Source organism: Hemicordylus capensis, chromosome 6 (assembly GCF_027244095.1).
Source record: "Hemicordylus capensis ecotype Gifberg chromosome 6, rHemCap1.1.pri, whole genome shotgun sequence".
NCBI classification, from domain to species: Eukaryota; Metazoa; Chordata; class Lepidosauria; order Squamata; family Cordylidae; genus Hemicordylus; species Hemicordylus capensis.
Window position 1 is genome coordinate 133,552,324 of NC_069662.1, and position 27,748 is coordinate 133,580,071.

Here is a 27,748-nt window from a genome sequence, read left to right on the forward strand (position 1 = left end):
GTAAAGTTTAAAAATTCATTATTTAATTGCCTCTGTTTTTGGGACATTATTTATTAAGAAAGACACTCAAAGTATGAAGTATTAATTGCTGATTCACAAGTCATTAGAATGAATATAATTGAAATACTTTCTTCCCGAAGAGCATAACTTTGTATTTTCCAATCTTGAATGTTATAGTTTGTCACATTTAACTTTATTTAACAATAAATTCATTAAAAATTTGTGCATTTTGTCATGCTACTATTCCACATGCTTCCCCATGTCATTAAAACAGATCTACTCTAGACACACCACTGTTCTGCCTCCACAACAATGAGAACTAGCCACTTATACCTACTTTTTACAACCTAGCTGTAAACCAGATACAAAAGGATATCCTCTTTACAAGGGGACAATTAATGAACAGTTTTGTATAAGCCATTTTGAAAATTCAAATATGTGATACCAAATTTATCACCTTTGTCTTCCCACTATTATCCACGCCATACATGTCTAGTAATTCCCACTATTGTCCACATCATTCATTCATTCATTCGTCTTCTATATCGCCCTTCCAAAAATGGCTCAGGGTGGTTTACACAGAGAAATAATAAATACATAAGATGTATCCCTGTCCCCAAAGGGCTCACAATCTAAAAAGAAAAACAAGATAGACACCAGCAACAGTCACTGGAGGTACTGTTCTGGGGGTGGATAGGGCCAGTTACTCTCCCCCTGCTAAATAAAGAGAATCACCACGTTAAAAGGTGCCTCTTTGCTAAGTTAGCAGGTTATCATACAATTAACTTTCACTATTTTTCAAGCAGGGAACACTTCGGGAAAAAAGCCTTCAATGTGAGAACCATTTCCCACTGCGCTGACCTCTGTGTAGTGCATTTTTCCCAGTGCCAGGAGGCCCCTTTAAGAGAAGCAAAGCTCTATTGTATTAGAAATGAGAATTATAAACATAAGAACAGCTCTTCTGGATCATGCCCAAGGCCCATCTAGTCCAGCATCCTATCTCATACAGTGGCCCACCAGATGCCACTGGAAGCCACAGGCAGGAGTTGAGGGCATGCCCTCTCTCCTGCTGTTACTCCCCTGCAACTGGTCCTCAGAGGCATCCTGCCTTTGAGGCTGGAGATGGCCTATAGCCCTCCGACTAGTAGTCGTTGATAGACCTCTCCTCCATGAAGTTATCCAGACCCCTCTTAAAGCCATCCAGGTTGTTGGCTGTCACCACATCTCGCAGCAGAGAATTCCACAAGTTGATTATGTGTTGTGTGAAAAAAATACTTCTGTTTGCTGGTCCTAAATTTCCTAGCAGTCAATTTCATGGGATGACTCCTTGTTATAGTGTTATGTGAGAGGGAGAAGAACTTTTCTCTATCTACTTTTTCTACACCATGCATGATTTTATAGACCTCTATGATGTCTCCCCACAGTCATCTTTTTTCTAAACTAAATAGCCTCAGGTGTTGTAGCCTTGCTAAAACATTGCTCTTAGAACCCCAGTAATTCTTAGTAACTCTCCCCAGTAACTGTCCAGTAACAGTAAAGCATTGCTCTTAGAACCCCAGTAGAGATGTTGTAGCCTTGCTAAAGCATTGGTCTTCGAACCCCAGTGACCTCTTCTGATCACTAGAGGCATGATGGAATGTTAATGGGTCTTTCTTGATCAGTTAGAGTCAGAACTGTTCACTTGCTGTTGAAGGAGAGTGCCTGTTTGTGTATGTTGTTCAATGGCTCTCTCTTAATATGTGATGTTTAGTTTCTTAATAAGTCTTTGTTTCTTCAACTCAATCTCATGTCTCCAGATAATCTCTTGGGCTGAATGTTTTTACCTCCAGAGCATACTCTGCTGTCTGAGGGTTTTAATGTTTCTCCTCACACCCCTCAAGATGTTGAGCCCCAGTTCCATCTTAGAAGGCATGCACAGAGTGCTGGGAAGGGCAGTCCTTCCCAGTACTCGCCTGTGCCTTCCAAAATGGTGCTGGGGCTTGAGAAGGCCCCATTTCTCTTAAAGGAGCCTCCCAGCACAGGAAAAAGAGTACTACTGCCAAGTGGGAACAGTGCCAGTGGACTGAATGAAGTGTTCGGCTTTGGCTGAAGTGTCACATAGGCCTAATAAACAATTAGGGAGCCACTTTTAGGGTTGACGGGAGCTGCCATTAGTTTGCAGGCTTATGAATGAAAAATATTGGTGCAATGGATCAGCCTTTTCCCAGCTGAATCCACAATAGCTTCCTGATTCAAAAGAGGAGAAATCTTCACATATAAGTTGATACAGCAGCAGTTACTTAACAGGCTTCTATATGGAGCACTGATCCAAAGTAAGAACAAACAAGGAGTCTTGGCACTACAGATGTATTGACACAGAAGCCTTTATGGACTAGAGCCCACTCACTGGATGCATGAGATGTTCTCTCCTCAGTTGGAGGAGTTAGACAAGGATACAGAGGAGGGAAAATGCTAACTGTGAGGCCAAAGGCCATGAAATGCAAGAGATATACTGTACATTTACAGGTACCTTGGCATACACATACTACTTTTATTGCATGGCCTTTTGACCCCACTCCTTACAGTGTTTCTCTGTGCCCTATTATTCCCCAACTGAGGATAACACTTCATACATCTGATGTAGTGGGCTTGAGTTCATGAAAGCTTTTGACTCAAATCTGTTAGTCTTTAAAATGCCACAAAACTCTGTTTTTGTTGCAACAGAAAAACAGTTTGCTCACCTGTAACTGATGATCTGGTAGTGATCAGTTGACATTCATTAGAATGGGTTCTGTGTTTGCACTGAAGCCTGTCGGTGTGGAGTACCACAGCTCCTCTCTGTGCTTGCGCCATGCCCCATGTGACCACGTGTCTATTTAAGGTGGGAGGAAGAGCCAGCACTTCAGTTTCTTGGAGACTGCTGAAGAAGTCCAACATCTTTGGAGCAATAGGTGAGTTCTATGTTATAGACTTGAGCACTACAGCAAAGGGGAGGTTTGAGAGTGTCTAATGGATGTCAACAGATCACTAACAGGTCATCAGTTACAGATGAGCAACCTGTTTATCTGGGGCATGGTCCATTGAATCTATTAGAATGGGTGTTTATTTAGCTCCTTTAAGAGGATGGAGCAGTAGTGTCATTGCAACACCCTTTTGAGAACACCTCTCCCAAAATCCGCCTCTGCTGCAGAATGTAAGTCAATGGCATAGTGCTTTATGAAGGGCTGGTCTGTGGACCAGGTTGTAGCCCTACAAATGTCCCGAAGTGATATGACAGATAAATGAGCTGCTGAGGCACTGTAAGCTCTAGTTGAATGTGCCTTGATGGATTTAGGAGGTTGAACTTTTTGTAACTTATAAGTCAATAGGATAGCTCTACTAGCCAGTGGGGTAGCCTCTGCCTTGACAAGGCCTGGCCCATAGACTATCCTTTGTAGAATATAAACAACTTTTTTGTCTTTGTGATTGTCTTTGTTCTTGATAGGTAGAAGAGCCCTTCAAACATCTAGGGAATGCAGAGCCTTTTCGAGAGCTATGCTCAGAGAACTGAAAAAGGTAGGAAGCACGATGTCTTGGTTTATGTGGAAGTCTGCCACAACCTTTGGTAGGAAAGCAATGTCAGGATGTAGTATTATCTTATCTGGGTATAAGTGTGCATAAGGTACATCCATCCTTAGGGCTATAAGTTCACTCACCCTGCAAGGAGTTGTAATTGCCACCAAGAAGGCAGTCTTTAGAGAAACCAGCTTTAGGCTAGCTGTAGCCAAAGGGCGTTCAAACTATCTGTCAGAGCCAAAAGGACCAAGGATATACTCCACTGTTCCAGTGCCTGTCTCACTGGAGTATATAGACTGGTGAGACCCTTCAGAAAACTCTTGCAGCTGGAGTGGGAAAATACTGTCTTTCCATCCCATCCCGGGTGCCTAGCTGAGATTGCTGCTAAGTGAACCTTTATGGAGACATTAGAAAGCAGGGAGGTCTTTAGCATAGTTAAGTACAGCAGGATCTGATGGACACTAGCTTTTAGAGGGCGAAAGCTGTTTGAGGCAGCATAGCAAGTGAATCTCTTGCACCTCTGGGTGCAGTACCTAACCGTTTTCTTGACAGAAGATCTTGGCGCTGAAGAAGCCTTCTGTATGTGTGTCCTGACAGTTCGATTAGATGCGGAAACCATGGTTGTCGAGGCCACCATGGAGTGATCAGGATGCATTTTACTTGGCAGGTGAGAATATGAGCCACTACTCTCCCTACAAGAGGTAGAGGAGGATACATGTACAATGGGTGATGAGACCAGTCCATCTGGAACGCATCCCCTAATTAGTGTGGGTCGTGGACTGCCCTTGAGCAGTACCTTCTGCACTTGGCATTTAGTGATGTCGCAAACAAGTCTATTTTGCAGAACCCCCAAGCTCTGAATATCGGAAGCAAGTACTTGTCCGATTCCCACTCGTGCTGTTCTTCTCTGGTGAATGAGTGACTCAGATTGTCTGCTAGGACATTTTCTGTCCCCTCTATGTGAATGGCCAAAGGGGTTATGCTGTTTCTGATGCACCTGTACCAAATTTGTACGCGCAATGTGCAGAGACCTGGACAGACCCCCTTGTCTGTTTAGGCAGGCAAGCACTGTTGTGTTGTCCAACTGCAACTGTACAGTTTTGTCTCTGAGCATTAGTAGAAAAGCCTTCATGGCCTGGAAAATTGCTAAGAGTTCCAGGAAATTTATGTGGAATTCTCTTTGCCAGCAACTCCACTGACCCTGGGCCATGCTGCCATTGCAATGCCTGCCCACCCCGCCCATCAGTAAGGCATCTGTCACCACCCAAACTGATGGAGACTGAGGTTGAAACGCAACTACTTGCAGTAGATTCTCTGCACGAGTCCACCAACTCAATGACCAGAGGATTTGCTGCAAAACAACCAACTGTTTGTTGGGGTTGTCTATGTTCAGATGGAAGGTGTATATGAACCACAACTGCAATTTTCTCATTTTCAGGCATGAATGCCGAACCGTCGTCTTGCAGGAGGAACACTGCCTAGTAGGCATTGAATCTGTCTTGCACGCTACACTGGTTCAGACTGGAACTGATATACATGTTCTGCAATGGCATTGAATCTCTCTTGTGGTAAGTAGGCTCTTCCCATCTGGATATCCAGAACAGCCCCTATGCAAGAGATCAATGTTACAGGGTTTAGATGAGATTTCTTCCAGTTGACCTCTATCCCTAGGTCCTGGAGAAGGTAACCCTTTTCTTTCTTTTGATGCCAGGAGCCAGTCATCTAGCTATGGGTAAATCACCAGCCCCTTGGTCTGGAGGTGAGCCACCACCATGGCCATGCACTTTGTGAAAACATGAAGGGCAGTGTAGAGGCCTAACAACAGCACCTGATATTGGTAAACCGAGGTTCCCATCGTGAATCTTAGATACTTTTGGTATGAAGGCCTGATCCCTATGTGAAAATAAGCATCCCGCAGGTCTAACATTGCAAGCCACCACTCCTGATGTAGAAGTGGCAGGATGTCTTGCAACGTCGTCATCCAATACTTCTTCACATGGAAGAACTTGTTCAGATGTCTCAGGTCCATTATTGGCTGAATTCCACCATCCCTTTTTGGGATTTGAAAGTAGCAGGAGTAGAACCCTTCCCGCCTCTGTGCCCATCGCACTGAGACAATCACATTTTTGCTTAACAGCTCCTGTACCTCCTGTTGCAGGGCAGGAGTTGCTTTCATGCAATGTAGCCCTCTGAAAGTAGGCTGGGCCTTGAATTCTATAGCATAGCCTGAGGAGACAATCTTCAATACCCATCAGACTGATGTTATGTGGTGCCATGCTAAGGAATGGCTTGCCAATCTGATGTTGTTGATGGCTGAAGGTGGTGTTTGTGCCTGATAGATGTTGCAGGCAGCCGTACTCAGCTCTCCTATGTTGGGCAAGGCTGATGTTAGCAATGTGTCCACTGTTGACAGGAGGTGTGATGGGCTGTTGTTGGTCTTGAAGGTGCTGCTTTTGGGCCTCCCCCTGTTTATTACATTGGCCTTGGTAGTTTTTGGTTTTTGTGGATAGTGTCTCTTAGAATAAGGTTGGTAGGTCTTCCAAAAATCCCTGTGGTCCTGCTGTCTGAAGCTGGAGTGTGGATGGATTTATTTAAGGCTTGGATCTGGAAGTATAAGCAGAAGAAGCAGCAGCTGAAGTAAAAGTCTTTGCAGTGAAAAAAAGACCTTTTCCATCAAATGGGAGACCTTCTATTTTGTCCTTCATGTCTGTTTGTAAAGCTGCTGAATTTAGCCAAGCATGGCGTTTCAAAGTAATAGAAGCACTCATTCCTCTGGACTCTGATACTGCTAGGTGTTTTGCAGTACTCAATTGCTGATGCCTCAAGTCTGCAGACTTTTGTAATCTTTTCTCGAAGTGAGCCTTGAACTCTTCTGGTGAGAGGGAATCCAAATAATGCCCTAAGGTGTCCCATAGGCAATAATTGTACTTAGCCATGCAGGCTGAATAGTTAGCTATTTTTACTGATAAGCATGCTGTCAAATATATTTTTCTGCCTAGTACACCTAATTTTCTTCCCTCTTTATCTGCAGGAGTTGTGTGATGCCCGACCTAGAAGAAGTAGCACAGTCTATTATAAGAGAGTTTGGTACAGGATGTTTCAGCAGGTAAGTGTTATCCTGCTCCTGCACTTTATATAGGTCTTTTAGCGGTTGCAGTGGAAGTATGTGGGACTTCCCAAGTGCATTGGGCTGCTTTGGAAACTATCTGCAAAAGAGGCAAGGCGAACGGTTGTGCAGACAAGTACTTTGCCATAAAATTGTATACCGGGTCATCAATTATGGACAACTGTGATTTTATATCAAGACCCAGTGCCGCAGCCATCTCTTTAAGTTGGACATGATAAGCCTTCATTTCCAAAATGGGAGATACATGCGAAGGCGTTGCCACATCAGGTGATGGGTCAGGGTTGGTAGACTCAACTTAATGTGTCAGACTCAAAGTCTGATGAACCATGGTGACTATCATATGAAGATGCTGGCAAGGAATGCGGCTGATGCTCCCTAGCAGGAGGTATTGGAGGTCTAGGAATCGTAGGTTCTCAAGGCTCTGTTTGGATAGCTGTAGATAAAATTTCTTTCTCCTTGGTTTGAGTCTGTTTTGCATTCAGTACAGATTTTGGTGGGGAAAGAGATTCTATTAGAGATTGTGTGGCTGTAGCTACTGTCATCACAACCTTGCTTGGTACCAGAGTAGGAGCATCCTCTCCAGCCAGCGTGCATACTGGAAGAGACTGAGAATAAGCTCTGGTCAGAGGATTGTTTCTATTGAATCCTGCAGACCTCCATGACCTATCTTCATTATAGTTATAAGCCACTCCCAGAGAAGTCCGGCCAAGGACACTCACTTGGTCAGTAGGTGAAATGCCATGAGAGAATCCACACATGTGCCAAGATGACGAAGTGGACAACTGTGCTGCTGTTAAAGCATAGGGCACTTGTTGATTTGTACATGCCACTGTCGAATAGGCCATCTCTGGAGATAGAGAATGCATCTCTCTGTCTTCAGATTGTGGGAAACCCCTAAAAGTTGACAGGTTGGTAGTGTTGGAATCCAATGTCGATAGTAGGGATTGTGCAGCATTTGTCTCCAATGTACAAACTTCCTCGACACTAGGAGAGTTGAAGCTGCCACCCAAGTTGTTTGTTTCAGTGTTTGTCTCGATGTTGACTCAGTCAGTCTTGATATCGACACAAAAACTTCTTCCTGTGTCCAAGTTGGGGATGCAGTTACTTTCAACGTCGATGTTGGCATGGTCTGATGTGTCTGCCATTTTGTCTCCATGCCATTTCGGAGAGTTTGGAGATTTAAATGTAGGTGATGAGGGTTTAGACTGGGTCAAAGCCTCAGCCCTCGAGCCATCCTTCTTAGGAGATGGATTAATTCCCTCTTTAGATAGGCCAGGGAAACTTAATACATCATTGTAAAGTGCAGCCCTCAAACGCTCTTGGTTGCATCACGTTTGTTTTGAAAACAACTGGCAAACCTTACAATTGGAAGTGTTGTGCGCTTCCCCCAGACACGGTAAACATAAGTCATGGCCATCTTGTGAGGGTAAATTAGCTTTGCATTTAGAGCAGCGTATAAAAGTCTTTCCCCGTTATTTTTTCTAAACGCTTAGGGTCATCCACTGCTGTTCCATTTTCAAAACCAAAATATCTGTCTGATCTTTCACCTCAAATAGTCCGTTACACAAAATATGTAGTCAAAAACACAGTTCAAGGGTCAGAATAGCAGATAAAATAATTTCTTTTCTTATAGAACTCACTCAGATCAAGGAACCAGAACAAGGAGCCACAGTGACCAAGGAACTGATCACTACGGCAGCTGCAAAGAAACTGAAGTGCTGGCGCTTCCCCCTGCCTTAAATAACCATGTGGAGCGTGGCACAAGAGGCAAGAGGAGCTGTGGTACTCCACACCGACAGGCTTCAGAGCAGGCACAGAACCAATTCTAAAGGATTCAAGGGATCACACCCCAGATCCATAGCCACTCCAAGAATATAGGAATATATTTATTTTCTAGCATTTAAAAATTAAAATGAGCAAACCTGTTGTGGGAAACATGAAGGAAAGATTGAAACTACTTGTAAGACTCTACGGGCTATTTGTTCAGTCTGGCAACAAGAATATTTCAAAATGAACCTGACTGCTTATAGCTTTATTTAATGTACACAGTGAGCAACTCAGCACTAAGGGTGTGCATGAATGGTTCGGCCATGAAATGGTCCGCCACAAATCGGGCCGGTTCAACAGTTTGATTATGAACTGGACTGACCTTCAGGAAAGGCAGTCTAGTCTGAAATTTAACTGAATTCAGACTGGTTCGCAGTGGACCAGTTCAGCGGTTCGAGGGGCTATCTTTATGAAGGCAAATCCTGTAAAGATTCCCCTTTACAAGCAAAGATTAATCTTGGTTTGAAAAGGCTTCAAAAGAGTGGCCGGCGATGGAAGTGGTGAGAGAGCACCTTTAAAAGTAGATGTAAAGTGCTTACCGTTCTGGCGGTGGCGGCAGACACTCCTTGAAGCCCTCTGGCACAGACTGAGTGTGTCACTCCCCAGCAGGCCCATGGGTGCAGCAGCAGCAGCATGGTTCCAGAACTGACCTGGCCTCCATGCATTTACTGAGGCCAGGCCAGTTCCGGAACTGCTCCACCACCATGCAGGTGAGCTGCTGGGGGTTGGCGGAGTGCCACATACAGGGTTTGTGCCGGGGGGCTTTGAACAGCGGAGGTGGTCACAGAACTACTTTTAAAGGTGCCCTCTTGCTGCCCCGCCGACTGCCATTTACAAGCCTTTTCAAGCAAGGATTCCCCTTTGCTTGTAAAGGGGGAATCCTCACCAATTCCCTTTTACAAGCATAGCCCCTCGAGAACTGCTTCAAGCTGGTTCAGTCAGAAGGACAGAAGAACCAACATCTGGTTGGTTCAACCAAACCAGTTTGTGGACCTGTGGTTTGGTCCGAATTTGGACTGAACCGCAAAAATAAAAATAAAAATCAATCTGTGCACACTCCGACTCAGCACTGTCTTTGCAGCTTAATTTTTTTAAGGCTGGCACCCTAGCTGCAGCTAATTAACATCTTTAAATTATCGGTCTCACATGCATTTTTTCCAACAAGCACTCAACAATTTTTCAGTTAGTATACCATATATAATTGTTATCCAAAAGACCACAACTTACAAAGCAGGAACTACACCAATTCTATAACACATAGAATATGGTTTGTTTCCCTTTTCCAGTATTGCAAATATTTTGTGTTTCAGTTTGACTGATGAGAATGAGAGTGTTTTGCATACATAATAAAAAGGAACTTGTTTCAGCTTTGGAGTGCAAGTCATTTTTACCACACAAAGCCCCTGTTTTTGTGCAAGCAGAAGGGAATACTTTGAGTCTTTTGAATATAGGAGACCTTAAAGCAGACAATAGTATGTAAACAATCTGCAAATATATAACTTTGCTAGGACAACCTCAAGGCTGGGAGTAAAGCTTCAGAAAGACCCCTTCATCAGATTTCCTTCTACTCTTCATCCTGAACAAAGCCTTGGCTGACAATACAGAAATCTCCTTCTTTCTTCGGATTAAACCCCTTTGCAGGAAAAGTATGCAAATGCTGTACGTGTTTCCCTTGTCTGAGGCTACTCTAAACCAGATATCTTTTCACTGTCTGTTTTATTCAGGCAGACCATCCTACTGGCTGACAGGGAGACCAGCCTTCCAATTCAATATGTTTCACAGTACTGACAGTTGGATCCTGGGGCCTGCCATGGACTTTAAAAGGAGCTCATTTAGTCATAATTAACTATTCCCTGCATATTTTCTAAGGTGTGGTAATTGTGCTAAAAGCCAACAAGTGAAGCATTCATTCTGGTTTTCTTTTATTTATTTTTTTCCACAGTAGCCTTTTTTCTTCTTTTTCAACTCCTTTCCTTTTATTTCTTATTATTGGCCTCCTCCTTGGTAACCTTTAGAGAAAAGACAGAATGAAGGTAGAGGGATGGAACTTGAAAAAAGTACTGCCCAAAACAGCAGAGTCTGTTGTATATGACCCTTATATTTGTAGTATAAAACAGAGAAAATGTACAGCATAAAGCTAGGATTATTACTAGGACAGACACAGTAATTTGCATAATTGGGGAATAATTTGTCTATGAGTTACCGTACACTTTTAGGTACCCCAACATGATATGTTTGTTCTCATCCATCTGCTTTTACTGCTCTCCTAAATTAAGTAAAAGTTCAGCTAGTTCAGGTCATTGTAAATACTGCTTTTCTTGCCCACAAGGAAATCTTCACTTTGAACAAATCAACTCTTAGCGAACAAATTGTTGTTGTTTTTACTGTGCAGGTGAGAACAATCCCACAGCTTTAATTTGGATTCCCCACGAACATATAACTAAAGTATTTTTTTAAAATATATGGCTGTGGGGAATGCAGAAGAAATCTATAGCAACACTGTACATAATACAGAAAATATTCTTCAGTGATACAGGAGGATCAAATGGAGAAGTTAAAAACATTTCTCCCTGAAACAACAAATGCAATTATTTGGACTTCTAGTTTGGATTAGCAAATATGCAGGCAGCAACTTCACCTATGATTTGGTCTATTATGGTACTCCTTCTATGGTGCCTCTAGCTCTTGGAAAACTAGCCAGGTGTACTGGAGCCTGTACTAGTCCTACATCTGGCATATGAATGAATATGAGAGCAGCCTAGACTGAAGTCTTCACATCCCTGGGCTGCTGAAGAGCTGCTGTTTAGATTCTTGGATCAGAGATTTCTTCCTTAACAAGTACAAAACAGTGCTTGGAAATTAATCCTACAATACTCGACAAACTTAGGCATGTTCTCATATAGCCGAGTTCAAGACCTGTGTACCAATAATAATTTGCAAGACTATAGTCACAGCATTAGACATTATGGTACAAAATGTTAACCAGACTAAATGCAGTGTTTCCTCCATGCCAACATAGTGCCCCTATTTTTCAGAAATGATGGCACCTTTACTACTGTGGCAGCAAAGAAAAAGATATACTAAAATATTTTCAAGGTTTCTCTGATATGCCACCTCTGATTTTCTTTTGTTCCATGTACAGCCCTTTGTTGAAATTCTATAGCTTAAGACAATCATTTCTACTAGCTGACCGGGCGCATAGCATCTGCGACCCTAGTAGCGCTGCCGCCGGCGCGGCCGGGCCCGAGAGTGCCACCGCCTGGCCCGCCGCTGCCTGGCCTGCGGCGCGGCCTGGCCCGCCACCTTGCCTCTGCAGCCGCCCAGCCAGGCAATTCTCCTGGATGCGCCAGGACCAATCAGGCGCCCCCGCAGCCCAGCCAATCAGCTGGGCTGCGGGGACGCACGTTCCAAAGGCACACCCAGGAGAATTAAATATATAGATAGATACCAAAATACAAAATCTATAAAAATGAGTTTCTATAGATTTTTTTTTAAAAAATCTGTCTCTATCAGGCCTGGCCCAAATCTCACCAAGAGCTGATAAGGTATGGCGAGCCAATGCCCCCCAACCCCATGGCACACAGAGCATATCACATATCAGTCTCTTTGTTCTTTCAGTTTCCTCACCTCCTGCAGGCAGAGATGTGGGGTGGAAAAGTTTTCTCATGTGTAACTTTCCCTTGAAAATTTCCAGTTTCTAACATTTCATTGGTGACATCCAGACTAGCATTGCACACACGCAAGATCCGAACTACTATTGTGTTGTCACTTCAGTAGGGGAAGGGCCAATTTTCACCAATCCCTCTGAAGCCCACTGTGTGTTTCCAAAATATGTCCCGGACATTCACACAGTGGGCTTGAGAGGGAAGGAAAGATAGGTGAAAATCACCCCTTACCCTGCGCAAGCAACAAGGCAGTAGTAATCTGGAACTCACACTGCTGTAAACACACAGTGCTAGTCCAAATGTCCAACATTTCATTGACTCCATTAATAACAATGAACGGATGCCAATGCAATATTAGGCAAGTTCAGCAATTTCAAAGTTCTAATTAATATTTTTCATGTTATTATACATAGAATGTGTGAGAGAGTACACATGTTTTATTGAGTATTTAAATAAAAACATCTTTGTGATGTGCGCATGCGTGCATGGTACTTCCGCCTGAAAATGGGGGCAGAGGTGGCAGGGAGATATGCTGCCGCCTCAAGAAGTATATTTTTTAAAAGGAGCACTGGGAGGGGTAAGTGCACCGCCCGCCCTTAAAGAACCACCACCTCGGCCCCAAACCTCTGAACAGCACCACATTCGAACCGGTTTGGAGGCCTCTACAATGGCCTCCGGACTGGTTCGTGCACATCTCTATCAGGATGCTCAAAAGAACAAATTCTGCAGATGATTAGCTGCAGGATGCCAATGTAAACTGGTGCTCCTCAGCGTCATCTTATCGTTACCAGCAATCCTGGAATCCTTACCTTTACCAGCAATCCACCAGCTTCACACATGCACTTACTACACATGTAGAGTGAAGTAAGTACTTAATAACTCTTTATATCTGAGGATTGATGTAATCTCAAGTTCTCACATCAACCCATACCGGATTGAACAGAGGTCCCATTAAGCCTAAAATACCATTATGACTATTATAACTAACCATGGTTGACATTTTCAGAATTCAACCAACTACTTGTAATATGGTAAATCTATTTGAAAGTGGAATAGAAAAAAGGAGATATATAAGGAATACTGACATAGGAAGGCAAGAGATCAAGTCAGACAGGATTACTGGAACTCATGGGAGAGCCAGAACACACAGGTCCAAGGGGCTGGTGGGGGGCGGGTGGATAGAGGCAAGGCAACAGGAATCTGTCCGCTGTATTTATATCAACTAAAATGTTGTTTTCAGTAGAGGCTAATCAGGATGATTTAGTTATTGGGCCAAACATTAGAATCCAAGTTCCTGCACCTGAATGTTGCCTGCTGCAAGAAACAAACAAACAACAACAAAACATCTGAGGTTGTATGCTCACGTAGAGGCAGTTCAGGGCAGGAAATAAGTTAGTTGTACTTCTAGACAGAAGAGGGATATATAGCCATACAGACATTTAGCTCTTTGAAAAAATGAACTTCCCAGGATGGAAGCTAAAAGTATCAGTTTTTAGCCTTTAGTATCAGTTTTTAGCCATTTTAGCCTTTAAAATGTAATTGTAGCTGGTGAAAGTTCCATTTTGACTGATCCAGAAGTTCCATATATGAATTTATATGAACAAATGAAAATAAGGAGTCCCTGAAAAATGACAACTTTAAAATGGGAAAGAAGTAATTAACAATTGCTTCAGTATAAAACAGCACTATGAAGTGGGTAAAACCATGGATGAATCTGTACTGCCAACTGTGATGGATTGTACTGATCCTTTCTCTACCTGTGTTATACGCTTTTGAGAATTCTAATGGGTCTCTATTTCTCACAATTCAGCTCAAAAAACACCTAGTCATTGAAGCTTTGGTGTTTCCTACTGGCTAGTATGTTTTTCTTTGACTCAGTGATTCTCATTGTACAATTCCATTTTCAACCTTCATTAAATATTATAATGTTAAATCCAATTCTAATTAACATACTGGAAAACCAGACTATTCAAGCTCATATCCTCCATAAAATGAACTTTAAAGAACAATGTGAAGAGGAGGAGGGCTGGGTATCTTGTACAGCTTGGAAAGCCGCAGTTCTAGCATACTGTTAACCTGGAAGGCTCAAACTAATCTGCATAGTGCACTCACAGAAATACACTGCACAACATTTGAAAATGGTGGATGTGTTACTCTTTGCTGATACACCATGTGTGCTATTTTTAGTAGGCACTAGTAGGAAAGTGCCCTGTTCGTATTTCTTGGAGGTTATAATAAGCTAATCTCAAATAGTAATCTCATGCAAAACAATGATCCTACTGTACTGCCTGAAGTGGGGGTAAAATTTGAAGCCCAAATTTTCCCAATGTCCAACATAACAGTTTAAAAGTTACCCACAAGGAATTCTTCCTGACAGACTATCTTATGTGCCAGTGAGGGAATGGATGTTGTGCAGCATTATTTCTAGAGCTCAACTAAACCCCATCAGGATGAAAAATCCCTTCTTGATTTCACAGAACTATAAAATACATTAGAGAACACAGTGCTTGTGTATGGGTAAGAGTGGCTTATAAAACGCTTGTATTCCAGGACAGTCAGGGGTGTTAGATTTAATTGCCTTTTCGAATCCCTGAATCGATAATTTTTACTGTGAAAAATTATTTTGGAGGAAAATATTTTGAAAAAACAAAGTCTTTGAGGACAGACAGTGTACTATAAACTAGAAATGATGTTCTGATTTTATGCATTCTGCCTATTCATTGAAAATAAACAAGAGCCGTTTATAATTCAGCCTGTGACGGAGACAGATTTTTTTTTTTCTCCAGCAGAAGCTAAACAGGGTGAAGGGGAAAAAAAATCACATCCAGAAACCCCTCCCCCTCCCTGCTTTATAATGAATGCAACCCATATATACAGGCTTCTGCTGAATCGCTACAATTGCAGAGATAAACCATTTGAGAGTATGTCAGGTTTAATTAATACAACATGACCTGATCATTTCCACAGTTAGGAAGAAAGAAGTTTGCATTCTTTAAATCCAGAGCTCAACCTAGAGATTATGCTAAGTTGCTTCATTCACAGTCCACACTCCTCCGCACATGTCAGATGGGCAGCATTTGTCCCCTCTAGTGATAAACAAATTATACATGAAATCAATTCCACTTCACAATAATTTTCCCTATTGGGCATTATCTTTCCTCCTCTGCTCCCTCCAGTTAAGCGTGCATCCTGTAACTTGCTAATGAGCTGGGGGCTTTCTGTTCCAGGTGGCACCCCCTGCCTCGAAGTCATGACATTTCCCATTTCGAATGCTGCTGGCATTTTTCGACAGCTCCTGCTAACTAGCCTTTTTGACCTGCGCTAAGAGGAACTCATCTCATTGAATCCTCTAACCTGCCAATCATTCCAGCAAATGATCTTCACAGTCACTCCCAAGGCAGGGGGAAAAAAGAAAGAAAGGAAAGCTAGCGAGAGAATGAGGGAGTAGGCAAGCAGGCTGCCTCTGCAGCTACCTAATGAGAATATTTTAAGTCTCGGAGGCAGCTGAAACATTGAAAAACTGGTGGGGAAATTAGGACAGAACCGAATGCCTAGCCCTGTAATTACTGATTTCTTTCCATCTTGAGATCATGTCAAGAGCAACACCTCTGAGCTGTGCTTTTTAAAACCAAGATAAGTAAATTTCATCGTATAAATTTGAAAATACAGTTCTTTCCTCTGCCCTTATCAATATGCAATTCTTGTACGGCTGCTTTGTCAAATGGCATTTTTACCAAGTTAATTAAGAGCAGCAAGTTTGTTAAAATGAATGTTTGCAGCTAGAAATGATTATGTGGATTGGCGAGGAGGCTGTGGGTATATGCGAAGACCGCCATTTTTAGCCTAGAATAATGGCTCCACACAGACATATTCATATGTTTTTGCATCTGAATACTTAAACTACACACAAATTGTACATCATGTGGACAATATTTTGGTGGTAAAAACATAACACGAATCTTTAGCATATCTTTAGTTTTGCTTAGGCTTTGTTTTCTTAAACAGACACTCAGTGCAGTTGGAATTGCATACTACAAACTGATCCATAAACAAACTATATATTTAATAGGTAACTTGATACAGGATTTACATTATGGAGGTTTTAGTACATAAAAGAAAATACAGTTAGGTGTTGAGTGTATGACTGCATCACTTGGCTGTAATATTGGTCCAATTCTTTACCTAGAAAGATCAATATATAATCCAGTTGCTTTTTCAATAACTATGTCATAATATTTTATGCAACTATAGTATATGGTTATAATGAGTATCCATGATATAGCCATTTTAAAAATAGCTATGTATATATTTCAGATTAGGGCCAAACTTCGTTAACACCAAGTTGCATTGGTATCACATGATAGTGTAAACTAGGAAGCCATTTATCCGTTTCTCTTATTTGGTATTTTTCTATTGTGCCAAGATACAGGATGTTTTAATTTGAGATTCTGAATCTCTCATCTGCCTCTCCCCATCCTCAGTAGTCCTTTAACATTAATTTTTAATTTTATGTGAGGATAGAAACAACAGCCTATTGCATACTGGTATAGCAAAAGTCATGCAATTGATTGAACTAGTGCTTAAATATCTCTGCACTAATAGGCAAGATTCTCCCCGCAGCTAGTCTAATTCCCCATTAACCTCAGGGGCTATTGCACAGAGACTTCAGACAGCTGTACTGAGTCAGTCCTTAGGGTGTTTAGTCTTCTTTTGTTTCATGTACTGCTCCAGTCACTGTAAACTACATATCAATATTTTCAGTTGTAAATTTTTAAAAGCTCTCGTTTGCAAAAACAATCCTGGCGTGTAGTTTCAAAAGGCTTGTAAGTAACAGCGAATTTTACTTCAGAAGTCCACAAAAAGTAAATGTGATTTCTTAATTTTAAAATGCTGCAAATTATGCCTCCGAGACAATGCCTCTTGTTGGGTTTTCTGTCTCTATAGGTTACAGGCCATGTGTCAGAACTAAAACCCTAGGCTTTGTCTGGGAACCTGTTTCTCCCCTTCAGTGGTTCCACGATTTCCACCTCCTCCCCCTGCCACAGACAAAGCCTAGCCAAAGGATCATGTGACACAATAATCCTAAAAAAAAGGGAATGGTCTATAGGAGAAATGGGATGGTTTAGAATTTCTTTTGCCTCTCCTTTTCAGTCATTGTCATTAAGACATTGTCCTTCATGCATTCAAATGTCACTCTATCAACCCACTTCAGCTCTAACAACCTTTTATACTCAGACAGAGCACTGCACACCAAAAAGATTTAGTGGAAATTTGCTGCTATCCTGATATTAATAATACAGTGAATACAGAGCAAGGAAAATTCTACTTTTTGTATCTTAAATGTGGGGGGGGGGAGAGTTGAACTGTTGATAAGCATCTCAATACTGATAGTAACTAGCTAGCTGCATTAACCAAGGCCCTTAAATTAAATATTATACATGAAAAGGATCGTCCACATAATTTAGGTTAGGCCTTCAACTAAAAATGTTTTGTTTTTATTCATATCCATATATTCAAAGACAGTAAACCTGACTGCACATTTCTTAAAGATGGAGGAAGGATGAAAAATTGTTTTTTGTTCCTATTCTGCCTCCCCTTCTGTTGACAGTGATAAGCAGCAAGTCAATAAATATGTGTGTGATTTGCAAAGAGGGAGTTAATGCTCAGATTGTGCAGCAGCATCAAGAATTCAAACTTGGTGTTCTTTCCCTGAGGCAGAAAGGAGCCTGGGGAGAACACCAGTTGTGTGGGTGGGCATCAATGTTCAATAGATTATACCAATATGACGGATATTTATATACTGCTTTGCAATAAAAGTCCCCAAAGCAGTTTACATAGATAGATAGATAGATAGATAGATAGATAGATAGATAGATAGACAGATAGATAGACAGATAGATAGATAATGGCTCCCTGTCCCCAAAGGGCTCACAGTCTAAAAAAGAAACATATGATAGACGCCAGCAACAGCCACTGCAGGGATACTGTGCTGAGGATGGATAAGGCCAGACATCTACAATCTGATGTGCAATCTAGAATAAGATAGCCATATGTTACAACTACAGTGGTCCCTCGACTTACAAACTACTCGACATAAGTATTTTTCGAGTTACAAACGGCAGTTTTAGATCCGGTTTTAGATGCGGTTTTTTCGACTTACAAATTTTTAGATGGGGTTTCCTCGACTTACAAATTTTTAGATGGGGTTTCCTCGACTTACGAATTTTACATGCGGTTTCCTTGACTTGCCTGCCTGTTTACTGCCTGTTTATTCTTGAAAAGAAATGTTCCTGTGCAGTTTGCAAGCCTTACTGGGGGTCTGGGTCTTTTTTCTAGGCTCCGGAACGCATTAATCCGTTCCCAATGCATTCCTATGGGAAACCGCTTTTCGACTTACGAATTTTTCGACTTACAAATGTGCATTCGGAACGGATTAATTTCGTAAGTAGAGGGACCACTGTACTAAGAATGTATGCAGCCTTAACACTACAGTACCCATCATTGAGTGCAAATATGAAGGACAAATGCACGCATGAAAATATCTGGCATATTTAAATAAAGCAAACTATAAAAGGAATGCAAGGGCAAGTACAATCAGCCAAAATTTCAGCCAGCAGGACAATTTTGCTTGGAGACAGGGAACAGAATTCCTGCTGAAGATTTTGCTCAAGACTGCCGAGCGTACATCAGTACTGTGTGACTATTATACTTTATGAGTGCCAGCTGTGCACATGCTTACCAATGCAAAAATGGGGAGGAGGTCCCACCCCCTGTTGTCACTTACCCCCTCCAGCTGGCCTGTTCACAGTTACAACCCTGTTTGTCTGAAGGGGAGATGCCATAAGTGTGATGGCTGGTACTTCTGGGAGTTGCAACCTTGATCGCCCGCGGTTGCAACTCACGGAAGCGCTAGCCATCATGCATATGGTGCCTACCCCTTCAAATAAACTGGGCTGTAAGTGTGAACGGGCTGGTTGGAGGGGGCAAGGAACAGTGCAGAGTGGGACTCCCCCCCCCGCTTTTGCGGCTGTAAGGGTGAGCATGGCTGGCATGGCAAATAAATAGGGCTTATGTGATAGTGTAATCTGTAAAACACATTCTCTTAAATCTAAAGCCTCATCTGTAACAAGCCTCCCATGTACAGAATCTTTCCCTATATATGTACTTATAGAGCTTCCTTATACAGAGTGAGACCATCTAGTCCAGTATTATCTTTTCTGACTGGCAATCCTCTCTAAGATTTCAGGCAGCCCTATTTCTCAAAATCCTTAGAGATAACACAGATTGACCCTTCTTCATACAAAGCATGTGCTCTACCACTGAACTATATGCAATATAGTACAGTAGGTTAAAGAAAAGCCCTCTCTCTAGGCCAGAGGTTTTCAAACATGGATCTCCAGATGCTGCTGGATCACAACTCCCATCATCCTCAGCCACAATGACCAAAGGCCATTGTGGCTGGGGATGACAGGAATTGAAGTTCTAGTCCAACAATATCTGGGGACCCAAATTTGAGAACCCCTGCTCAAGGCTTTTAAGAATTATCTGATTGTTTCCAAGCTACTTCTCCCTATGTTAGCATCCTACTTGGGTGGGGCATGTATGTTACATTATTTTTCTTTCACTCAATTCGTTTAATGGATCTGTTAGTGTAATATGTCATATTAAAGTGGTTAGAAAAAGTTCTCATGCATTTTAGCTGCTACAGACTAACACAAATACACTTTCAGAATTTGTACAGACTGTTGTGTTACACGGCTAATGACTGTTTTTACAGTGGTCCCTCGACTTACGTAAATAATCCATTCCGAACGCACGTTCGGAGGTCAAAATTTTCGTAAGTCGAGGAGCGCACCACGGAAGTCTGAAAACATTCGTAATTCGAGGAAGCCGCATCTAAAAATTCGTAGGTCGAGTAAGCTGAATCTAAACCGGCAACTACTTCCGGTCTTTTTTGTCGCTCGTAACTCGAAAACAACGTAAGTCGAGTAGTTCGTAGGTCGAGGGATTACTGTATATTTATTTTATTATTTATATACTGCCCTTCATCCTAAAACCTCAGGATAGTTAACAACAAAACCACCACCATTTCAATAAAAGAACAACATAAAATAAAATAAAAAGCTAAATGTCAAAGGGAGCAGGGGCATTTCATTGGCTGAAAGCCTGAATAAAAAGGGCAGTCTTCAGGGCTCTCCTTAAGAGTCACCCAGGCAGGGTCCAGGGCAAACCAACCAGTGCGGGGGGGGGGCCTCCCAGTTAATTCTAATGGGACTTAAAAGAGCGGGGCCTGGGGTGGTCTCTCGGCTTGCCATGCCCTAAAAACAGCCCTGGCAGCCTTCAAGTCCATCTTAAAGGCTGGGAGAGAGGGAGCCACGTAGATCAGCTGAGAGCGAGTTCCACAGCCTGGAAGCAAAAACTGAGAATTTCCTGTCCCGCATGCTCAATAAACAGGCCTTCTGTCAGCATGCGGAACAGAAACACCACCCCCCAACCCCCCCCCCCCCAAAAAAACCCTGATCTAATCATGTCAGCAGATTTATCTGGGAGAATAAAAGTTTGAGGCCTGGCTTCAGGCCCTAGAACCCCGAAAGCAGTTTGTGCATTATGTATTCAGGCCCTTCTCCATCCAAGTTCGGCCCATCTGATCTTTGTCAGATCTTTTACACTGCCAAAACCAATGCTTTCTTTGCAAGTTTCGAGAGGTCAAATGCCACAAAGATCCAGTCCTTTCACCACTGAAAAGTGTGATGAGTATTCAATCACCTGAACACTGAAAAGGGGCACCATCCTCCTAAAGTTAGTTCCATTGATTTCACTATGAGAGTTTTGGCGAACTAGCTAGTTAATGCTGTGAATTTAACCACAAGGTAGCTGAAATTCTGCTGGTGTTTAAGGGGCTGTCAAGCTTATGGCTCCTGAGCAGCGAATGTGTCACATATTTCAATATCAATTACAAGTATAAGATAGATATGTTATAACATCCAGATGTATAGAGTTATTCAAGCTAGTACACAGTATCATCGGCATAGATAAATTAAGATGGAAGCTTCCATGTAAATAAGGACCCAGTACAAAAAAGATATAAATTCTCTCTCAGCCTAACCTACTTCACAGGGTTGTTGTGAGGAGAAACTTAAGTATGTAGTACACCGCTCTGGGCTCCTTGGAGGAAGGGTGGGATATGAAATGTAATTTTTTTTTTAACATCCATAGTAAGTTAGTCATGTCAAAGTACCATTGAAATTAATGGGACTACAGTTGGTCATGACTCATTTGTCTAGTTGATTTCAGTGGATGGTCATGACTCACTTGTCTAATTGTTTTCAGTGGTGCTTAGTCATGACTAACTAGTCTGCATGTTGCCCAATGATGTCAGAAATTCTAAGATAGCCTTTGAAATTCCCTGACATATTTTTGCACTAACTGGGAAGCCATCCATGCAGTCTACAAGCTTACATTTGTTCTGCACTGACAAATGCAGGACTGGAAGAGAACAGTAAAGGCTGAAGAACCATGCAAGAGAGGGCTGTAGCGACTAGAGGTGCTGAAAAAGCACTCCCCGATGCCACAGTTACAACAATCTGGAAGTGTACTATCTATTTCAAGGCACAGGACTATGTGGGCAGAAATCTTGTGCTGTCCTGTAGACCGTGCATCAATTCCATCATGCAACATAAGAATATTGGATCCACTGATGCACAACGTTGGCACTCCTGCAGAACTACAATTCCAAGCACTCCTGACTATCAGCTACTGTGGCTGGGGATGATGGAAGTTGTAGTCCAAGAAGACTTGTGCAGCCCTGAGCTAATAGCAATGCATTTATGTGAGCTGATACAAAGTGGAATTTCATCTATTGATTCCATTTATGTTTAACAGAGGCAACTAATATAAAGCTTCTGCTTTGAGATGAGTGTATGGCTGCATTTGATATGCATAGTAATTAGGATATTTTCTACCAGTTTAATGCCTTTGAAGCTAACAAAAAGAAGACAGTAGTAATACATCCTTGAAGCCATTATGCAGCTGACATTCTGAAATTAGGGCTTTAAAAATGCTAATGGAAGCCAAAATAATCTAGGATCTCAATGTCCACTTTGCGTCACCCACTCTAATTTAACATTTTACAAAACGAACACAACCACTTCAACTACGTTTTGCATTGCTGTTATTGGATTCTAAGGCCTAGATTGCTTTCAGCTGCCCCAAACAACTACATATTAGCCTTTTCACTAGTGCCAATTTATGCAGATGTGGCATTAGTGAAGTAATTAAAGCGACACTTAGCATTCATGAGCATACACAATTGGGAAGAGGAAGTTGCAAGAGAAATTAGGACTTGTACAAACACATTTTTCATACTAAGGCACCCCAATCTTCTCAATTACAATGCACACAGTATTGTGTATGCTTTATTCTAAGGTTATATTTTTTAAAATGTTAGGTCTAATGTGCTATTATGTAACATTTTTCACACACAAAAGTGTTTTGTTTTCAATAAATTTAGAAATTCTGAAGAGCAACAAATGCCATAGCTTGACTGCAATGTTTAGTTATATTAACAAGTACAGTAATGAAATGCAGCTCAATAGTGCGAAGAGTCAGTCTAAGAAAGCCTTTTCACACAGTCCAACTTCGCTATGGTGACTGAGGTGCTATGACCCAGTGTTGGTCAAATTGGGAACAAATGACACAATATTTAAGCTGTTTCTGGAGATTCAACAGTGATGAGAGACAGAGGTTAGAAAAAATACAGAGGTGAGGAATTAGAATGACTTCTCAATACCCTCTGACACAGACGCAGCTGGACTATAGCATTCCCACAGCTTGACTAAAGAAAATCTTACAAAAATATTGTTGCTACATAGGACTGCTGGGAAGAGTGCTTTACACAGTGTGCAAAGCCAGAGAGGTGAACAGACATGCTAGTAAATGCTACCAAGGGGACAAAATATTTCTTATGCTGTCCAACACATGGCTAATCATATATGCAAACCATCCAACCAAGATAATAGAAAGTGATTTTAACAAGGCATCCCCAATGCTTGGATACTGCCATGTTAATCCTTTTGCAGTTTTGCTATCACACTGGTAATTATACTGCCCACCAAACATAATATGCAACTGAGATAATACTGAACAACCACATCATCTTTCTGCCCATACTGGAGTCAATTTGTAAAGAGAATAGGCTTAGCACAATGCAAGATTTTGAAAGTAAATTTCTAGACTGCCTGAACAGAATTGCCTCTGGGGGAAAACAAAAGACACAGAAATTCACAATTAGGCTCAGAGATGCAGTTTTGGTTAGAAACCATCTCATGTATCTATCTAGCCAATCTCATTTCCAGGATGAGATTACAAAAAGACCACTCGGTTATTAATGATTTATAGAAAGGGTTCGGTTGTGGAACCCACGGACTAATAAGTAGGGAATCACTCTGAGCACGTTGCAGAGTGACCTTAGTTCGCAACTAAGTAATCACTACCAGCCACAGACATCTAGGTTAGAGGGTGTGGTTTCTCAGTAGGCTTAAGCTCCAATCCCTCATTTTTTTAAAAAGGGGAGGGGGCCATATCAGGTGCTTTACTATCAATTTTACATGCCCTCAAAAGAACATTTCATTTTGGAATGGAAGCTGTGAGATCATGAGTTGGTCTAAGATTAATCCAAGCAGCAAATTGCTAAATGGGGTTCTGATTTTGAAATCACACCTGACAGGTCAACACCACAATCATTTGAGCTTTGCACAGAAATACCACAGACTGTACCTATTGCATATCACAGCCTTTTTGCAAGTTTTCCCTTTACCTATAGATATATACATACATGTGTTTGCTCCAATATTGTAAGAATGTTTAATTTAAAATTAGATCAGATGGTTCATTAGATCAGTGCCCAGTGCTCAAAGCAAAACACCCAAAATCAAAATAACAGTTTAAATCTAGGCAAAGTTTCCTAACTGTCACCAGGGTTGCTACTGACAAGCAATGCTTTTTTCAGAACCTACCAAGAAAGATGAGTATTACTTATTTGCAAGGTTTTATTTCAGAACTCACCACAATCAGAATAGTAGGCACCATAACAAGGATATTCAACTGACAGAAGGTGCCCCTGCTTCCAGTGAAATCTGAGGACCCTGTGCAATCTAATACAATTATTTTTATAGCCTCAATGTTATATAGTTGTTTACTGCTTTCTGACTGGAATTCCCATTTAGGTATTTTACTTTTCTCCCCAATTTTGTTATGCATATTACATCATGCGCAGGATGTCTGTGGTTAATGGTTTATCTGCCTCCATGTTGAAATTTGACCACTACCTGTTTACCACTTATCAGCACAGTTAACAGCAAAACATTTCCAGGCAGAAGCAGCAAAACATTGGCCTACTATCTTATAGCTGCTAATCAGGCCTGCCTGATTAGCAGCTATAAGATAGTAGGCCAATGTTTAGTCAAGCTAAAAACTTAATAGCTATTGCCTATACTGCTTCTAATAAGAAATTACACAACTAAACCTCCAACAATATGCATGAACACACCCCTGCCAACTGAGGATACATCATACACTGGATGAAGTAGACACTAGTTCACTAAAGCTTTTGTCATAATACATCTCTTGACCTTTAAGGTGCCATAATATTCTTTTTGTGTTGACTTTATCCACAGGATTTAATGACCATGCATAAAGATGTTCTTTTCTATAATGACTAACTTGTGCTTTATTGGGTGAACTCATTAAGGATGTGGCTTAATGACACAGATGTAAGACAATGGTGGTTTGGGGCCTAGCACAGTTGCTAACTAAGCCAACCATCTTCTTATTCTGAAATATTAAGAGCTGCTGCACAAGACATATTTTCCTACAATGTCATAGTGAACAATCACACATTTTTTTTTGCAGCTCTTAAGCACATTTGGAACGGGCTATATTATTATTTTGTGTATGAAAATAAGAAGTCAAACAGCAAATACCGTGTCAGGAAGGGACACATTGCTATTGACACAAGCTCCACATTTAGTCCAATGTTTTAAAAGCTGTCTGGGTGGAGACAGAGGGATTTAAGAATACAAGAGCAGCAAGGGGTAAATAATCCCCAGATTTTTTTTAAAAAACTGCATATTTTGCTCTGTCACATACTTTCAAACCTTCAGGACAACATGCACATTTTAAATTTACTTGCAATAGTTAGTTGATATGTCACATTAGAACAGGTAAAGTTGAGAGATGCCTACAGGGACACAGCTTTGGGGAAAAGTAAGAATCACCTAGTCAATGAAGACATAAGCGAGCCTGTTCTGAAGGCAGCCTGATTTCTGACATTGCAAAGTCTTAAATAGCTTGCTTAAGAGAAACATGTGAAATAATTAGGGCAGGCTGATGGCTGATGTTTTCAGTAGTTGTGATCTTTCCAGCAGGCTGTCCTGTCCTCATTAGAGTGCAGGCTGCTTAAATCAAGCAACCCAATACTGGTATAAAATTCATATACTGTATAGTTCATTGCTGCTACAGCTAATCGGTGACTTTTATTCATACAGTCAAAAACATATAATATACACTGTAATGTTAGAATATAATTAAGAAGGTATTTTCAACTAAGGGGTGGTGATACAAATAGAAATATGACAAATATTTATATACCACTTTTCAGCAAAAGTTCCCAAAGCAGTTTATAAATACAAATATTAAAATAAAACTACCTATTTAACAGAAGACATTTATCCTGTGTAAAAAAAAAAAAAAAAGAGGAACAGCACTTGATAGGGTGGAAAAGCACCATGAAAGTTGGAGCTGTCCCAACAGTATCTTGTTTGGTTAATGTGACATATTTTATATTCAGCCTTAGCAGTTGCAGGCAATTGTCCTGAGCAGTCTTTTGCTCAGCTTGCTAGGAATCATCTGTGTTGCATATGTTAACCTGTCACAAGCATAGCTTCCTATGATCAGTGAACAAATTCCTCTATAACTGAACTACTCAGTTTTCTGTTCTTGCGGATGTAATTCAGGACCCCAGAACCATTTATTACTGGCCAATCTGATGGGCAGTGAAGCCCATCGTAAACATACTTTGACAATGCATATTCTGATACCCTGTACTTCTAAAAAAAAACCCCAACAACCCTCACATCTAATATATGTCCACACTAGACTGGGGCCCTATTATTATTATTTTTTGTATTTATCTTCATCCACAAGATGCACTCAAAAGCAGTGAACAATCAATACCCAATACAATTTTCCTAAATATCATAAAAATACAATAGAAGCAAACTCACAATTTGGAAATTGTCAAGAACACAGAGACTGATTATAGTAGCAGAAGTAATGACAGGCCAGAAGAACTAATCAGACACAATAGGCTTGACTGAATTAATGTGTCTAAAATATTGGTGAAAGGTTGGCTAGTGAGGGGTTCTGTAGGGCTACCAGGGGAAGCACATGCAATAGCACACTATGTAGAAGGTACTCCCCTGGTCACTGCTGACTGAGCCCTAATGGTGATGGAACAGAAGTTTAAATCTTAGCATTCAGGCAGGCTCATGCAGCTCTTAGCATCTGGGCAGGTTCATATGGCAGAAGATACCCCATTACAGTGTTCCCGCTAACAAGGATTCCCAGATGTTACTGACTACACTTCCCATAATCCCCCCAAGCAAAAACCATTGCAGCTCGGGATTCTGGGAGTTGTAGTCAACAACATCTGGCAATCTCTGTTAGAGGGAACAGTGGTCCATTAGGTACCTTATGCCACCAGCAGCCTACCATAAGCTTTTGAATGACTCCTCCAGGAACCTACTGCAAGATCACTCTTTCCCAGTTTTACCTTCCCAGTTTTTCCCTTGTAGCAGGGAAAGGAAGGAGGACGAGATAGTTTCGTCCGTCTATGCACTATTTACACTTCTTGTTGGCAGAAAGCAAAGTGACCCACTTTATCATTCAGTTGCACATAGCCCTGCAAAGGTAGTAACAGTACATATCTACACTGCAACATTATTGGCTTTATACTACTTTTACAGTTCCCTCAAAGAATACTGGGGACTCTAGAATGCTGGAAGTACAGTCATCCCTTGCCAACCAACAGTGTTCCATTCTGGCAAAACCTAGCCATTGGCAAACCCACAGTTGGCAAGGCATTGATGGCTATGGGAAACAGGGGGTTAGGGGAACCATGACTGCAGAATGACCTAAAAATAAAGGAAAAAATACAAAAAATTGCTAAAAAAAACCCCAAACACAAAAAAATCCTGTAATATCGCCAAGAGTCACCAAGAAGAATGAGCAGATCAAACCTCTGGACATTTTCTGAACCTCCCAAGATCACTCAAAGGCATTTTAAATCGGCAAGAGACAGCAAGGTCAGCAAGGGTCACCAAGAGGAATGAGTAGACTGAACCTCTGAACACCCCAATATCGTGGAAACCCCCCCCCGCCCAATAACTAAAAAACCTCGCCAACCGAGGATACTTGGGTCGCAGTTGGCAAGACTTGTCACAATTTCTGATTCACATATACTCAAAATGGTTGGCAAGGGATGACCGTATAGAGAATTTCCAGTTCTAGAGCCCCAGTCCCGCCCTGCAGAGAACTA

General features: G+C 41.5%; 1 protein-coding gene across 7 annotated transcripts in view; it reads right to left on the reverse strand.

The window, feature by feature from the left end:
• Window positions 1-27,748, reverse strand: part of CDK14 (cyclin dependent kinase 14) — a 417,778-nt gene that overhangs the window by 40,556 nt on the left and 349,474 nt on the right. The window contains exon 15 of one of the 7 annotated variants that reach the window (XM_053260455.1): window positions 10,398-10,497. The exons of the other annotated variants lie outside the window; for them this stretch is intronic. The gene's annotated coding sequence lies outside the window, so the exon portion shown is untranslated. Of the gene's footprint in view, window positions 1-10,397; window positions 10,498-27,748 lie in introns of those variants that run through there. 7 annotated transcript variants of the gene reach the window in all.